This window comes from Schistocerca gregaria, unplaced genomic scaffold (genome assembly GCF_023897955.1).
Source record: "Schistocerca gregaria isolate iqSchGreg1 unplaced genomic scaffold, iqSchGreg1.2 ptg000304l, whole genome shotgun sequence".
Taxonomy (NCBI): Eukaryota; Metazoa; Arthropoda; class Insecta; order Orthoptera; family Acrididae; genus Schistocerca; species Schistocerca gregaria.
The window spans coordinates 4,131,563-4,149,347 of NW_026061786.1; the positions used below are offsets into that span (position 1 = coordinate 4,131,563).

General features: G+C 40.9%; 1 protein-coding gene across 1 annotated transcript in view; it reads left to right on the top strand.

Moving 5' to 3' along the window:
• The window catches only part of LOC126305264 (protein unc-13 homolog C-like), a 1,060,877-nt gene that overhangs the window by 383,737 nt on the left and 659,355 nt on the right, over positions 1–17,785 (top strand). Inside the window, exon 2 of the mRNA XM_049992034.1 lies at positions 7,008–7,275. The gene's annotated coding sequence lies outside the window, so the exon portion shown is untranslated. The remainder of the gene's footprint in view (positions 1–7,007; positions 7,276–17,785) is intronic.

Consider the following 17,785-nt stretch of genomic DNA (forward strand, 5'->3'; position numbering starts at 1 on the left):
ATGACTTGCCACTTACACCTCCCGTAGACCTTATGAAGCATGAACCCCAGGGCGCAACGTGCTTTTGCGCCAGCCCTACCATTAAAACTGCGATTCTTTAGTGCGACACTCAGTCCTGCGTTACTTTAAATAGTAACTTGTAAGCAGGGCTTTGCGTCTCCTTCTTTCTACCTATCCACATCTTAGCGTAATTTTATGTGCTTTAATTATTTGTTTAACTATTGTAAATATTTTTCTGTACAAGAAACTGTACATAATTAAATAAAATAATCACTACTTAACCAGTTGTAAACAATTTTCATGCATTATGTAAACTGTTATTTGCAAATGTACATAGAACAAAACTCACAATGAATGCTCAGACCTCATGAAGTTTCAATTATTTGGAATATTTCCGTTATCTAAGATGAGTGATGTGACTTCATAAATTTGCATCTTGTGTAGTATTGTATAGTGTCAAATTAATTCTAAGAATGTTGTGGTTGCAAATCTCGGAGACCATTCGTCATCAAGAAGAGTTTAAGCAATGGCTTGAAGAACGAAGTAGCAATCCCATCGACAATTATTGTTCAAAGGATCGCACCTCACCGTCCTGTATCGTCTGCACAGATGTCGTACAACTTCCGTGAAGTGCGCGTTGCAGAAGTCACAGGTGCTACACATCCAATCCTGTTCCTTGGTGATTCGTCAGCTACCTTCATCAGCCACAAACGACTACAATTCTGAAATGTGATGCGTGTATTCTTTTACATAAATGATGATGATGTGCAATAAATAAAACACACTTCTCCTTTCTCTTAGTTTGAAATTCGAGTACAGTTTACGAACCTCTATGGCATCCAGCATGAATGGAAGATGGGATCCCATTACATGCGACTCAGTTTAAATGATACATTGAAAGTGTAGTAAATGCAGTGAACTATGGTAAAATTAATTATGTCTCATCACTTTATTCTTGTTACTAAAGCTAATCAGCTATGAAGCTGGCTCTGTTTCGCATGGATCCTCCTTGCTACGTTCTTTCTTCGTATTTGAGTGATGGAGTCCTTAACAAATTCTCGATTTTCCTCTGCTCTTACATGTTTTGTTTCCTAATCTACTAGGTGGCATGATATGTATTTATATAGGCATGTTTTCAAACATTATGAAGATGTATCATATCCAAGCTGCACTCTCTTGTTACATTGTTCAGGGACCGATGACCTTAGCAGTTTGGTCGCATAGGAACTTACCACAAATTTCCAGATTTTTACATTGTTCAGGTCTATATGGTTTAATAAGACGCTTCCACTGTGCAAGAAAATCAGTTACCTTGTAATATATTACTTCTACTGCCAAATGATTTAATGTTAATGTAAGATAATATACAACTGTATTTGAAATTCTTTAAATACATGAAATGTTTGTTATGTTATTGGTGTCAAAATGTTTCGATGCATGAAAAAACAAGCCAATGCCATGTAAATGTTGTAATTAAAATAAAACGCAGTCTCACTCATGTGTTACTTCTTCTCTCGCTATTGCAGAGTATTTCAGCATCCGCAAACGTTCATTAAATTCCTGTCTGAAAGTTGAACTTCAGACAGAGAACTCCGTCGATAAAATCTGTTTTGGAGTTTACTACTAAAATATTTCACTCATCCCTCATGAAAATTTATTGAATGGGAACACCAGACAGTTATTGTTCCTTTGGCGACAGTTTGTTGTGTCCTCAGTAATGTCATTAATATAGCGAGACAACTGAGCCTTGGCGTTTTTGGTTTTTCCATAATTTCCATCGAAGTTAATACCAACTACCTTAAATGATAATATGAGGTTTTGTTTACTTTTGGTAGAAACAATAGAGGTGTGAGCTGTAAGCAAATGAGAACAAACTATTTTCAGAAAAAGTGGAGACAGGTCGTTACAGTAGACAGTGAAAGGCCGGCTTCTAATGAAAATCATGAAAAACTGCTTTCCGAAAGAAGACTATCGTATTTTCTGGCGAAGTACTAAACTGTTTGTCAGTGTCTATTTCGGAGCAACAGAACGAGTAATTCACACGAATTAAATCTCAGCGCAGATTCTACATTTTAATCATAACACCCGTATTATCCCTTTATCTGGACGACAGATCAGGAATTACGTTGAGGCATGTGTGAGTTACAAGGCAACTCCGTGCATGTAAATACAAATAATTCCTTTGTGACAACATTAAAATTAAAAAAGGACCTATGTTGTAAAATGTATATACATTTAGATAAGTGGCAGAAGGTAACCTATTAGTGAAATGAGTTTATGCACTTTAATGGTCTGTCGAAAGTATATAACGGAGCCATGTCTTCTGAAATCTCCAATGTACCAAGTTTTATATAATTACGGATGTGCGTCCAGGTATCCAAGGTGGCGATGATGGAAGATTCATGAGGCAAGTAGCGCGTCGTGTTCTATCCATCCGGCACATTAGATCTGCAGCGAAGAGGAGCAATCTCTAGTCAGTGTATTGTTTCGTCATTATATCCGATGTGGAAATTGTTCATGTTTCTCTATCGACTTACTAGCTGAATAACGAGCTGGCTATTTGCCTGGAAACTAAACAGTTGGATAATTCTTTGTTAACTTGACTTCGTGTAACAATTTATTAACTTCATTTTCAGTTTTTCTTTTTTTAACCATAACCAATTTCACATTCTCAGTATTTGCACCATCCGACGAGTCGCACTGTGGGACCTTGTGCACAAGCCCTCTTAGATTCTTTTTTACCTAAAAGTATTAGACGGACAGGGCCCAAACACCAAATTCCTTAAGCATTTCGACTCGCTCCTCAAAAACACGCGAAAATTTCGGTTATGAAAACGTTAACATCAGAGCGCTGATAAAAAAAACTGTGTGTCTCTTATGGAGCAGTCAAGCGCAAGGGCGCATTTTCTCTGGCGTTTCAGCAGATATTATCAATTTCCTTCTTACAATACAAACAACCCAGACAAATAATGCTCTAGAATTGATTGGCGGGATAAGGATATAATTTAGAACAAAGCGGGAATTATATCCAAATGTCAGAAGTGGTCTAACTCAAGCTAGTGTCGCTCATTACAAACAGTATTGTAAGGTGCTTAAAAATGTTGTTAGGAAGGCAAAGCGTTATGTGGTGCACAAATAGAATAACTAATTCACAGGATAAAATCAAAACCATATGATCAGTTGTGAAGGAAGTGTCTGGTCAGCAGCACAAGGTCAACAATATAAGGTTAGTTCGTAGTAAAAATATTTCTGTTACCGATAAACCAGATATATGTACAGTATTTGACAATCATTTTTGAGGATTGATAGTGAATTAAATAAAACTTTAGTTTCTAGAGGGAATCATATAACACTCTCGGAAAATGCCTTACGGAGACTGAAATACTCCTCTGTGATACTGACAAGAGGAAGATTGAGTCAATAATTAAATCACTGAAGACTAAGGACTCTCATGCATATGATGGAGGCCTAGCAGAATCTTAAAGTACAGTGCAGCACATGTTACCCCTGTAACTAGCCATATTTGTAATTTTTCCTTTAGGAATAGTCAGTTTCCTGAGTGATTTAGGTACTCAGTAGTAAAGCCTCTTTATAAAAAGGGAGAAAGGGATAATGTAGACAATTTTAGACCTATTTCTATGCCATCAGTGTATGCTACAGTTATTGAAAAGGCTGTGTATGTGAGGGTAGTTGATCATTTTACATAATATAATTTGCTATCAAATGTACAGTTCGGCCTTAGAAGTCGTTTAACAATTGAAAATGCTATATTCTCTTTTCTCTGTGAGGTACTTGATGGGTTAAACAAAAGGTTTCGAACGCTAGGCATATTTTTTTGGTTTAACTAAGGCGTTTGATTGTGATGATCACAAAATATTGCTCCAGAAGTTGGACCATTACGGAATACGGGGAGTAGCTCACAATCGGTTCACTTCAACAACAGACAGCAAAAGGTGTTCAGAACGGCTGTTATGTGGGGTCTGAGTGGAGTACGGTCAAATGGGGGTGTCCAAGGGATCAGTCTTGGGGCCATTCCTGTTTCCTATTTATATACATGTATTATGGGTAACTCTAAAATATTTCTGTTTGCTGATGACACTAGCTTGGTAGTAAAGGATGTTGAGTGCAATTCATGACATACGTTTATGGCTTGTAGAAAATAAACTAACGCTGAATCACAGTAAGACTCAGTTTTTACAGTTCCTGACACACAATTCGACAAAACCCGACGTTTTATTTTCACAAAATGAGTATATGATTAGTGAAACTGAACAGTTCACATATTTAGGTGTTCAGGTAGAATGTAAACTGTCGTGGACAGCCCACGTTAGGGATCCTGTTCAAAGAATTAATGCTCCCATTTCAACTATTCGAACGGTATTCTGAAGTAAGTGATCGTTCGACACGAAAATTAGTCTACTTTGCTTATTTTCATTCGCTTATGTCGCATGGTATTATATTTTGGGGTAACTCTTCCCATTCTAAAAGGATTTTTTTTTTGAGAAACTGGCGGTTCGGGCAATAAGTGGTTAAGTTCACCAACCCTTGTTGACCCCTGTTCACTAGTCTAGGTTCATTGGCCTCTCAATGTATATATTCTTTACTGTCGTTTCTTGTTAACAGTATGAGCTTATTGTCAAGAATAAGCAGCTTCCACTCAGTTAATACTTGGCAGAAATCCAACCACCATTTGGATCGGATTTCCTTCACTATTGTGCAAAAAGGTGTGCAGTATATTGCTGCATCCATTTTCAGTAAGCTACCACAAGAATCCAAAAACCTTAGCAGTAATCCACGCGCTTTCAAACCGATACTGAAGAGTTTTGTCATGGGTCACTCTTTCTACTCTGTTGAGGAGTTCCTTGAAAAATTAAGCTGATTCTTACGGTACATTGTTGACTGCGTTTCCTGTAACTTGTGGCTCGACTTCTTTGGGTTATAAACATTCTATTTTAATCTATTATTACTTTTATTTTCTAATTTCATATACTGACATATTCCATGACCTTGGAGATTTGCTTCTAAATTTGGTCATACGGAACTTGACTCAGTTAATACTTGGCAGAAATCCAACCTCCATTTGGATCGGATTTCCTTCACTATTGTGCAAAAAGGTGTGCAGTATATTGCTGCATCCATTTTCAGTAAGCTACCACAAGAATCCAAAAACCTTAGCAGTAATCCACGCGCTTTCAAACCGATACTGAAGAGTTTTGTCATGGGTCACTCTTTCTACTCTGTTGAGGAGTTCCTTGAAAAATTAAGCTGATTCTTACGGTACATTGTTGACTGCGTTTCCTGTAACTTGTGGCTCGACTTCTTTGGGTTATAAACATTCTATTTTAATCTATTATTACTTTTATTTTCTAATTTCATATACTGACATATTCCATGACCTTGGAGATTTGCTTCTAAATTTGGTCATACGGAACTTGACGTGTAAATAAATAAATAACTCTCTCGCGCGACGTGTCGTTTCGACAGAAAGCCTCAAGTTTGTTTCTCATTCCAAACAAAATTATTTTGAAATCAGAATTTCACATGCCCAATCGACAGAGGAGTCCTGTATTACTCCAGGGACTGCGGCATCGCGCTAGCAGCCAGCGTAGGCTGTTGTTGCTGGAGTACTGGTTGTTCTTTGTGTTTCACTGTTCCTGTCAACACATCGCACTAGACTATTTTGAGACCGCTCTATCGAATGAGCACGAAAAATTTCGATTTAATAATAATAATTTAGTTTGTAAAGGGAAACAAAACATCGCTTTCTGTCGTCGCAAGAAAGACGTGACGAACGGTATATGGCTTGGGTTGATTCCAGCTACACTCCGCAAAAACGAAACTTCAAATATCTACCGAACTACCGCAGGCGAAGATGCTTCTGACAATTCTTAGTAGAGTCGCCCTGTATATATTTGAAACAGACCCACTTGTTTCCGCAACGTTGTATTGCTATAATTGCGAGGTTGGCGCTTCAATTCTCGCTAGACGCATTTTTTTTACTTGAATTTATATTTTTTATCAATTTGAAACGTTCAGTAACAAATATAGAATCGTTATTTTCTAGAAAAATTTCATCTGTTAATTTTTAATCTCACGAAGATGCGAATATCGATAATAAACTGAAATTTAGTAAAAAAATACGGAACATCAAATAGAAAATAAAACACTTCTTTAATTTAGATATTACAGAAATTATATAGAAACATAATACTAAAGGGTGTAACGGGTATAAGTGTAGATTTTTTATTGGTGAGTGAACATTACATCAGTATTTATGAAATTTGCAGACTGACAATCATAGCCATTAGGAGTAGTATGGTTTTAGGTAGGTTAGTGCCTCCACGTACGTGTAGCAAGAGTAAGCCACCAGTGCTTATATATTTAACAGCTAAGACATTCTGCATCAAATTTTAATTTATTAAGCATGCTAGCGTTTTATTACGTTTATTAATTAAAAATAATAATTTCTTGTCTTTACTTTGAAAAATATGAAGCAGTATTTGTTAATTAACATTTAAATTCAATCATGGATACGTAATTACAGTGAAAGTACAACGATAATTTGTGGTTAGTGAGAATGTAACCAGCAAATCCGTGACTACAAGAGTAAAATGCTATGCTGTCAGTTATACATTTTACATTATTAATACTTAGCAGCGATCGTAATAATAAATGTCAATTTCTTTCGTGTTCTTGCATCGTACTGCTGGAAGAAATTGATGCCCGCGCACTGACCTTCAATCCTATAAGTATAAAGAGAACTGTAGAGGTCCAGTCTGAATGGTGCCCTTGTGAGTGTGGTATGTCATTTTTGAGAAAAGTCGTACATAAAAAAGGAGTTGGCGCCGTTTACGTGAACGTATGCAAGTTGGTGGTCGACGAACGGTTTGAAATCGTCGGGCAAGGCACAGTAGTAAAGTGTGGCCGGGCTGCGGCGAGTAGCGTAGAGCGCGCGCGAGAAGTTGCGCCGCTGCCTTCCGCTGACGCCCGGCTCCTGCCCCCGACAGGTGACGAGTATGGCGGCCCCGACGCTGCCGCCGCCAGCGGGTCTTCCAGACCGTTGCCCGGGCGCGGCCTGACGCGACGCGATGGCCCGCAAGCTGCGACCCCCGGACGCCGGCCGCCGCGCGCGCGCGCACTGCCTCTCCCTGTTCCTGTGTCTGGTGTGCGCCGCCTAGGCGCCTGAGCCCGGGCGCCCACAACGAGGTTCGCCGCCCCGGCCAGCAGACAACCGGCCACGCGCCTCGCCCTGGCCGACGGCTGGTCCTCTACCAAGTGAGTCATCCTGCGTTTCTCTTTCCGTTCCCCGGCCGAAACGCTGTTCTATTAATGGCAATGTTACAGGCCAATTCACACTACCGTCATTTGTTAATGGTAATGTTATAGGGCAGTCCACACTACTGTAATGGCACCGTCACATCAGTGTGTATTCACACAATACGTGTGATATCTATTCTTTCGGACGACCCGAAAGAAGACACAGTTTTGATTCTGCAGCAACGGTAAATCGAGACACACAGGAATTGATGACATCAGCTGGCAGTCAGCAACGATATATGTCAGTGGGCCAGGATTTTAACCCAGATCTCTTGCTTATTAGGAAGATGCACTGATCACTGCGCCTTCCAGAGACATTGGTCACCACAACCGCACAGAATACCCTAGCAACCCTCCCGTCAATATACTACTGATGGAAGGCTTTTGCTCATTAGCCTCAGCGGTGGATGCATCTCACTGATCTGAGAAGAGTTCGAGCTGGGTGTGCACTAGCGCAGAAGCAGTCGCTGGCCATCACCGCCAGTATTGTGTACGACGTCTTGCCGTGGAAACCTGGACAGGAGCAGAAATGATCAGCAAACAAGTTATCAGAAGATGCACTTAACTTATACTTCTCTAAGCATACGACGACACACATAAATAATGCAGCTAGAAATTAAGTCCAGCTCGTACAGTAGAAACGAGGATGGGGATCTCTGAACTAAAACATGAACGATAATGTCGGCATAGAATGACATAACAAATAAGCTCCGAGTGCGAGTGGCTGTGTGGCTGTCGCCGGCCATCCTACATTGCAGTGGCCTGCTCGGAGGTGTGGCTCGACAGACGTGCACAATGCGGTCCAGCAGATCCCACACGACCGCTTATTGGCGCCCGATGGAAACTTGCAATTCTGTTGCCAGTTTTGTTATGCCAGTAGGGTGGTATTGACACGTGACACCACACTCTTAATTATATATGTGGTGTCTGTACCTTCAGATATGTTCAAAAGTAGTGTTGAGAGTTTTGGTCTGACGGGAGACGGGAGGCATGCGTGGGATGTCCGTGCAGAGTGTTGGCCACTGTGTCCAGCTGACATAGTCATCAGTGCATCTGCCTAGTAAGCAGGAACTCAGGTTCTAATCCGAGTCTGTCACAAATTTTCATCGTGTCCCATTGAGACAAATCAGTGTGCCCTGGAATCTAATGACATTAATCCCTTTGTGTCTTGTATTCACACAGTCCGTCACGTCACATGATCTCAACTCACACGGCTGTTTTCTCACGGGAATGCTCAACTGTTTCTGTGCGGGAAATGCACGTACACAATGCGACAGATTATATGAAGGGCTTATTTCAACAGTGGTACAAGTCCATTTTTGTTCATTTTGAGATACAGAGTCCTAAAGTTAAATCAACGCTGAAAAATCTGCAGTTGAGATATCAGAAATATTCAAGCATATGGCTTCTTGCTAAAGATGAACCTTTCTTTCTGTTTGTTTGGATCATTAATTTCAGAACCATTATAGATAGAAAAGTGGAGATAATGGACTTGTACCACTATTGAAATAAGCCCCTTCATATACATGAATGATAGAATCCCCATTTCTACTAAAATGACATTTATTGTATTCATATGGCTAGCAGCTTGGCAGGCCAGCTTGTAAGGAAGACAAAAGTGCGGAAAAACTCAAGAAAAGAGTGCGGACCCGAAAAATTTTGTCATTACAATCTGCACGAGAGGAATCTTACACACACCACAACGAGCTCGAGGAAGAGGAATCCGTAATTTGTAAATACTTCAGAATCTCGAAGCATCACTCTTTTTTAATGTGCTTCGTCAAATTGCACCCACAACTACGAATAGAAACACAGTATTGCGAGCTGCCATCGCACCCCAGAAAAAACTGATTTGTTTGAGGTGGAGTCTAGTTTCCACTCCAGCACAAATTTTTATGCAATAGCCATATCTCCCTCAATACCTTTCTATCCAGTATTAACAGGTTTTCTTTACATTTGATATTTAGCTTTTAATAGTTCAAGTGCCTTATTTGCACTGGACTTAGCTCGTGACCATTGATATCTGAAAAACTGTTTCACACACAATCCACACAGGGAGCACAGCTCCTTGGCAATATATAAGCCTTCCACAAATAAACATTTCAACGAACAACTCTAATACGTTACTTGATGTATACTTCACAAAAAGTACTTTTCCACTGTTGCCGGGTCTGAAGGTTTCAGTCCATTTTTTTTACCAAACATTTCAAATACCTGACAACATCCAAATAAATGTCTCTTACTAATCAATCAGATTCTACACACAGTACTTCTTGAGCTCTAAGCTGCAGCCATAGCGCTACCCATTTCATTGTAAAATATTAAATTCCGATATGTATAAAAATCTGCATTATAAATTTAATAGAGGGCACGTAATTTACAAGTGTCATTCAAAAACCATTTGTGTCACATAATAATTGAACACAAATGTTAAAAGGTTTAAGATGTTTAGGAGACAGACGCCAACACATTCTTTTATTTCTTCCCCAACGCTTCGTTGCTAACAGAGTTTGACTACTTCCTACCGCTCCCGTCGTACAATTCTCTCTGCTTCAATTAATCTTTCGCCATTCATTATGAAACTATGAATTTTAGCAACAGAAATAATGAAACGAAATGGTTGCCAACATGTAACAAAACCAACAACTGATAGATAAGTAGGCTATATTTCCAGAGGAATCACAGCATGGCCGGCTGGTGTGGCCTAGCGTTCTAGGCGCTTAAGTCTGGAACCGCACGACCGCTACAGTCCCAGGTTCGAATCCTGCCTCGGGCATGGGTGTGTGTGATTCCTTAGGTTAGTTAGGGTTAAGTAGTTGTAAGTCCCATAATGCTCAGAGCCATTTCATCCATCACAGCATGTGGTGCAGGTCCTCTGCGCCCGACGACCAACAACAAATGAAAAGTGACTACAATTCAGATTCCGACATTACACTTTTACTTTAGATATACCTCGCGCAGATGTATTATCCTATGTTTGCATAAGGTTTTTCTGCTGCTCGTTATGTCTAGTATACTTCGCTTTACGCTTGATTCCTTGTATAGCGTATTACAGTGTTTTATCTACGTTAATCCGTTGTTCTTACAAAGAGCACTGAATTGAATTAGAAATTACACTGTTTGCTTGCAGTTCGTCGTTTTTGTGAAGCACGTATACAGGGAATCTGACGTTTTGTTGTTGGGCTATTAGGATACATTAATGCTGCAGCTATAGCCTAATCCTCGCGTGGAGCGGATCCCAGAGGCGTAGACTGCAGCATGGCTGCAGGATAAATGCGCCAGTGAGGTAAAGTGTTAGACTGCGAGGGTGTAGCGCGAACGTGCCGTAATAATCGTACGGGACTGTACTCGACAGGTGACCTTAACGTTCCGCGAGGAGGAGACTCAGAACATGCAACATCGAAAGTAGAGGAATCCGCAGCGCAGTGTTTAGATCTGTGTAGAGGATAAGGAATCGGATTTTCGTTTTATTGACTTATGAGATTCCTCTAACTTTCCTCTTTAAAATGAGCACACTGGGCTCTCATTCAGGAGGACGAGGTTCAAACCCGCCTCCAGCCATTCTGATTTAGGTCTGCCGTGATTTCGTCCTTAGGAAGGACACGGCAGATTTCCTTCCCCAATCCGAGGGCATGACAGTAGTAAGTGGACATTTTTTCATATTGTTATAAACGGATAGGTTGAGCACACTAACCACTTACTTACTAACATTTTTTTTATAAACGGATCAGCTGAGTGTGCAAACCAACACATCAAAAGTCACACAACGAACTCCAGATCATGAAATTTGTTCTCATTATTTTTAGCCTTTTTCATTCCTTTATATTTTAGCTGAATGTCACAGTCCTTAAAAAATTGGAAATCCCAGTTATCTATTATTTTATTGAACCCATCTGGAAAAGTAATTGTAAATTTATCATCGAGCTCGTGAGAAATTTTCTGTCCATATCTAGGTTTTAAACGTTCGCAATCAGTATTGTAATATCACTCATATACCTGAAGCTCACTAATCTTTCTAAACAAATTAGAATTTCTTGCATTATTGAGCTTCTTCAGTAGAGCGTCCATTTATGTAGAACAAAATTTTAATAATCTTTTAAATTTAACATCTATATAAATATGACTAATGTGTGGGATGATATAAATTTGACATCTGTGTCGAGAGAAGTACTAATCCAATACAGAAATAAGTTGAGTACAGTACTTGCAAATAATAGTTTAAACCATAATTAATTATAGATCACTTGAGAACTCAGAAACATACTGAACGTGTTAGTGTATTAAAGAGAATTTATGGAGAAGAATACGAAAAGAACTTTGATAACTGTGAGGACACTGATACAGAAAAATGGGAGGAAATAGAAAACTCCGATTCTCTCTTTTTTATGACCGTAAAGCAATAGTGGATTTTAATTTGCCAATTAATAATTTACCTATAAAATTACAAAAATATTTGAAAGATTATTCATTATTTTTAAAAGTTTCTCACTCCATAACCATAAAGCTAGATAGCACAGAATACAACAAAATGCAACTAACTACTTTATATTATTTGTATAAAGAATGTGGTATGAATTTTATAGTTCATTAGAAGAGATTCAGTAGCCATAAGGCACTGTATCAAAAGTTTCTAGAGCAGCTCTTTTGTCACACTGAAATGAAAATTCTTTCTTAAACTGTTTGTTGACCAGATTCTTAGTATCAACATCACTGCTTATCTGATTGTACTCTAGCTGTATCTTTTCTTTCACTTCACTTTCTGTTAGCCATCTCATCGATTCGCCATTCAACTTTGGAATATTCTTGTAATTTAGAGTGAAGCCCTTTACCTCCATCTCTGTCTTTTTATCATTATTCTCATAATAGTAACTTTTTGGGCCTATTGAAGCCCAATCTGTAATCCAAGTATTTCCCAATTCATCAGTCCATTTGCCTAACATACAGCCTGTCTCCACAGTATTTCCACCATCATCAATATATGCTACAGAATTGGTATCAAAATACATGACAGACTCTCCTAGTTTATCAAACATGTTGTATAATCCAAGTCTTTCATTTGATGTAGTGAATGCAGCTATGAAAATATTTGTGGATGCGTTATTTTCCACATAATAATCCTTGAAATTATATGTCATGTGAACCATCTGCTCTGTAATAAAATTGATATCTAAGTTATCTAATTGGTCATCCAGCAGTATCTCATAAAAGTGCTGTAAATTGGTCACATATTCTGTTTAACTGATATTTTGCCTTTGCCCAAATTTCCCAATAATGAATTACGACATATCTTAGCAACGGCTCGTTTTCCTGGCTTTTCCTTTACTCTGTCACGATCTAAGACAATATCCATTTTCTCTTTAACTGTTTTGATACACTCTCATCACTTTCAAAATTATGTGCACTAGCCTCTAAGTTTATCTTCAGAAAATCCTTCACATAATTTTTAAACAGCATATTGCCATTATTTTTAAAATCCCAAACTTCATACACATTTAAAATTTCATATCCTTTTTCTACAGCTTTCTTCACTTCATCAGTCATCCATGTTCCAGGAAAACTTATTTCATCATCACTGTGATTGCACTTATCTATTTTTTCTTGAGCACATTTGACACACAAAGGAAACAACATTTTTCGTTTTTATCGATTTTCATATGTACAGGCAAAACAGTGCGATACAATCCTCTAGGGCCAAATACTTTCTATGTTATTAAACCATACCAATTTTTAGAATAATATTTCAGTCTATCAATTTTTCTCTCATGTTGTTCAGGATAAAAGTCATGAAATTGCACAGGAGGACAAAGACTGCATACGTCAATATATTTTATTTTTCAGCTAACACCATCTGCACTAGCTCCTAATTTTATTGCATTTGTGTGGCCACCATAAAAAGCATCTCTTGGATTCAACAGTTCAACAATAATTTTAGGCAACTGCTTTCATTTCTTAAGCCTTTTATACTCTCTGAGTTCAGCGTCACATTCCCACATCTCTACCAGATTGTATCCAGTTTTTCGTATTTCTGCAGTGCTTCTCAAAGTCCTTTGTAAATGGTCACCTATCGTATTCTTGTTTTTATTATTAATCGTCTCGCATTTGAAACATTTTTTACATCCATGACAATAACAGCCATGATATTGATAAACAGTGTTAGTTTCTTCATCAAACCCATCTACTTTTTCATCAGCTATCTTCGCCACCATAAGAGCATGTTGAATGTTGTTCCTGTTTAACCAAGCTATGGATTCTTTACTATAATTATACAGCAATTGTATTTTTCGGTAACTTTTTATATCTGTAAATAGCCATGCAAACTCCAGCGATGGTTAAATAACAGAATCGATCAATGTTAGCTATCTCCAGAAATTATTTTATTAGTTCCAGCCTCTTTTCAGTATATCTACATCAGAATTACAGTACTCGTTAATTTCTTTCTACATGTTGAACACATATTTTCCATTATCTCTGGAGCTATGCTATTTGAGAAATGCATCCCAATCTTTTGGCTTCATAATGTCAACACAGTAATATTCAGTATCACGAATAGGTCCTATGTAGTTTACATTTTCTGGCGTAATGAATAAATTGAATAGCCTTTCTTCAATTCTTTCAAATTAAAAGTTTTTGGAAAACTACTGATTGGTCCTTGGATAAAGTTACTGCTGTCTATAATTTTTATACCCAACAGTTTGATCTCCAATAGCATCGGTTTATTTCCTGTGTAGATGGTATATGCTCCTATTGTATTTTCAACACAGTGCTTCAAAATGAATTGGGAATCGTGTATTATTTTGCGTAGTGAGCTATGAATGCATGATAACTGTTCTTTTCAGATATCATCCACCTACAGAATTCATCATTTGCCTTAAATTTATAAACAGTATCACCTCCAAAATTGTGAAAATTTACGAGATTTGGAATATGTCTTCCAGTTTTTTGGGTTGCTTCATAGTCAAACCACACATATCTTTCAGTACAGGTATAAATCACTTTCTTATAGACCCTTTTTCACAATATTTAAACTCTTTACCAGCGACTACTTTATTACATTCGAAGCACTGGTAAATATAAAAATCTTTGAATTCTCCATTCACATAACAACCTTCTTTATTACAATGTGTGCAACCTTGCACTATAAAATCCTCACCAAATCTTCTTTCACGGATACCACCTTTTTTGCAATACAGGTTGTGTATAACATATATGATTTTCAATTTCCTCTACTTGTTTACAATGTTCCGGTTGTGGCAAAGAGGGCCACGTCCGTAATGAATGCCTGCAACGCCGCATCACACAACTAAGGCCCGACGATATGCGCACCGACAGAACCACGACCACCCTTCCAGTCACCTATGCGGCGACACTGCACGTCCAGCCCGCACGAGACGCCGTTCATGAGCGTCTCTCTGGTCCGATACTCCCGGAGGCGTCCCAGCACCTTGACACCGACAGTGCCGCCCGTCAACATGTCCAACAGCCGGACACACCCACGCTAGAAGATCACAAGGGTGCCAGTGTGCGTGTTCTGGAGAATAACGACCGCATCATAGCACTCGCGGCTTTTGTACCCGAACGACGTGAATCTCTTCCTTCCTCAGACACCGAAACTCATTGCCGAAAGCAGAAGTCGCCCAAACGACGAAAAAAACGCCGCAAGACATCAGAATCAACCACTGAGCCCCCTCCGCAGGACGAAGAGATGGCACATCACTCTGACGGAGAACACGATAACACTTTCTCCTCTGCCACGGAGGCGCGTCATCCACAAGACGGTGAACCGTCCAACAGAGAGCGTGCGCAAGCCCCGCGCCCAGAAGCCATGGAACATAGCACGCCTGTTGTCACCAACGCAACTGAGCCGACTCGGCCGGCGCTGCCACCTCTCGCTGATGTCAAACCTGTCGGACATTTTTCATGGGCGGATGACACGGATTTCCCACCTCCATCTCATGCGGAAATGACATCTGTTCCTCCGTTAGACCAACACTAAAATGGGGGAAGTTTCTACGGCAACTCCTGCGACTTCTATGGACTTCCAGCATCCACCACAACAATCTTCACCAGCTACGACCCTATCGGCAGCACGAATCTCCCATCAGGCGTACCGAATAGCTACTATCAATACTAATAATATCGGCTCCCGCGCAAAACTTCAACTGCTCCGTGACACGCTAATAGCAGCGGACATCGACATCGCCCTGTTACAAGAACTGAGGACAGCAACTTGGGCTGGGTGTTATGGATATGAGACGTACGTCGCCCCTGCAGCTATGGAACACACAGGCGCAGTCATTCTCCTCCGAGAAGGGATTGTAGTTTCCGATGTCGCATACCTCCCAACAGCGCGAGGGGTGGCCATAACAGTTGACGGACTCAAAATCATTAATCTCTACGCCCCATCGGGCACTGATAAACGGAGGGATCGCTCCCAGTTCTACGCAGAAGATATCACACCTTTATTCCTCGGCCGATACGATCATCTCATCGTAGGTGGAGATTTCAACTGTGTTCTCGAGCGCACAGACCAATACCCCCATTTCACCACATGTCCGGAACTTTGCTTCCTCGTCCGCCGCCTTCGTCTCCTCGACACTTGGCGAGTGCTAAACGGCGACCGCCCGGGGTATACACACATTACGAGCCACTCCGCCAGCCGACTTGACAGAATATACATCTCTAACGCTCTAAAATCAGTTCTCCTCGACGCGGAACGTTGGCCGTCTGCCTTCTCGGATCATGACATCTACATCTGTACCATGAACCTACGTCGACAATCTATATGGCGCAGTGCAGGGCCTTGGAAACTCAATGTAGCACTACTGCGGGACCCTGAATGTCGACAACAGGTCACCGACACGTGGCACACCTGTGTTCAACGAAGTACGCGTTACGAGACCACACTGCAGTGGTGGTTGCTGTGCGCCAAACCGGCCATCCGACGCACATTGACACACTATGGCAGAGCCAAAGCCAGGTGGAATCACCATACAACTGATTTCTACTATAGCGCTCTACGTCAACTCATGGATCAACCTCCATCCCCGGATCGTCTAAAAGAAGCTCAGCGCATTAAGGCAAAGATTTTAACCTTGACCTGATGCCGTCTAGAGGGAGCTATTGTACGAGCACAGAGCCAAGATAGGATTAACTGTGAAGAACCTTCTATGCATCATATTATTCAAAATGTTCGTCGACGCTGACAGGCTTTAATGACAACTTTAGACTTACCTGATGGACGCCGGCTGACTTCGCAAGCTACCATTGCGGATGCATTCACAACGCACTATAGACTTTTATATCAAGAGGTACCTGCCGGTGCAGAAAGCATTGCTGAGGTTGCCCAGGAGACACTTGGTACTCTAAACGCAGCAGCTGCAACCCTCATGACATCTGAAGTGACCAACGACGACGTCCAAGGCGCTGTGGCTAAAAGGTCTCTGAACCGATCTCCCGGCCCGGATGGTTTACCTCTAAAATTTTACAGAACCTTCCAAGATTCGATGATGTCACGATGGAGGTACATGTACTGGGAACTTTTTTCCGGCGCGGCGAACCCGCCACCAATGTTCATGGAAGGCTTACTTGTACCAGTCCCGAAACCCGCAGGAGGAACACGACTCGACAGTTATCGGCCGATCACGTTACTCAATTCCGACTTCAAGATTTGCACACGCCATCTAGCTGTGCGACTCAAACATGTCTTACGAGACATTGTTTCCCACGAACAAACATCTTTAGGCGACGATCGTAATATACAGACAGCCCTCAGTGAATACCGAGATGTGATCGCTGTGGCAACACACTCGAGACTGCCATCGACTTCAAAGAAGCGTTTGACCACGTCAATAATGCATTCCTGAACGCAGTGATGAACTGAATGGCAATTCCCCGACGTTCACGCAAGTGGTTATGCGGCTCCTTCGTGGAGCAACGTCCAGACTTCTCGTCAACGGCAGACTTACAGAACCTATACGGATTGAACGCTCAGTATGGCAGGGTTGCCCCTTGTCGTCGGTGCTTTATGCCATTGCGATGGAACCGCACATTTGCGGATTACGCCGACGTTTGACAGGTATTCCACTCCGGGATCATATGTTCCGCTGCCGAGCTTACGCGGACGACTTGGCCCTCGTCGTTCGTTCAGCGGCCCACGTACAAGCTGCGATGCAGTGGACTACCCGTTACAGTGAAGGGGCAGGGAGCGCTATGAACGTGGCAAAATCATGCGCCATGAAGATCGGCCGCAGCCTTCCCAAAGACAGCGTCGTCCCATTTCAACTGGTGGACACTCTTCGCTGTCTCGGGTTGGTGTACACGCGAGACATTCGCCGCACCTCGGCGATCAATTATCGGGCGCTGCTGCAACGCATCCGGGCCAACATACAAAATCACATTCTACGCCCGCTGAATATGTGCCTGAGAGTCACCTTCGTCAGTACCCATCTGGCAGCCCGGATACCCCATA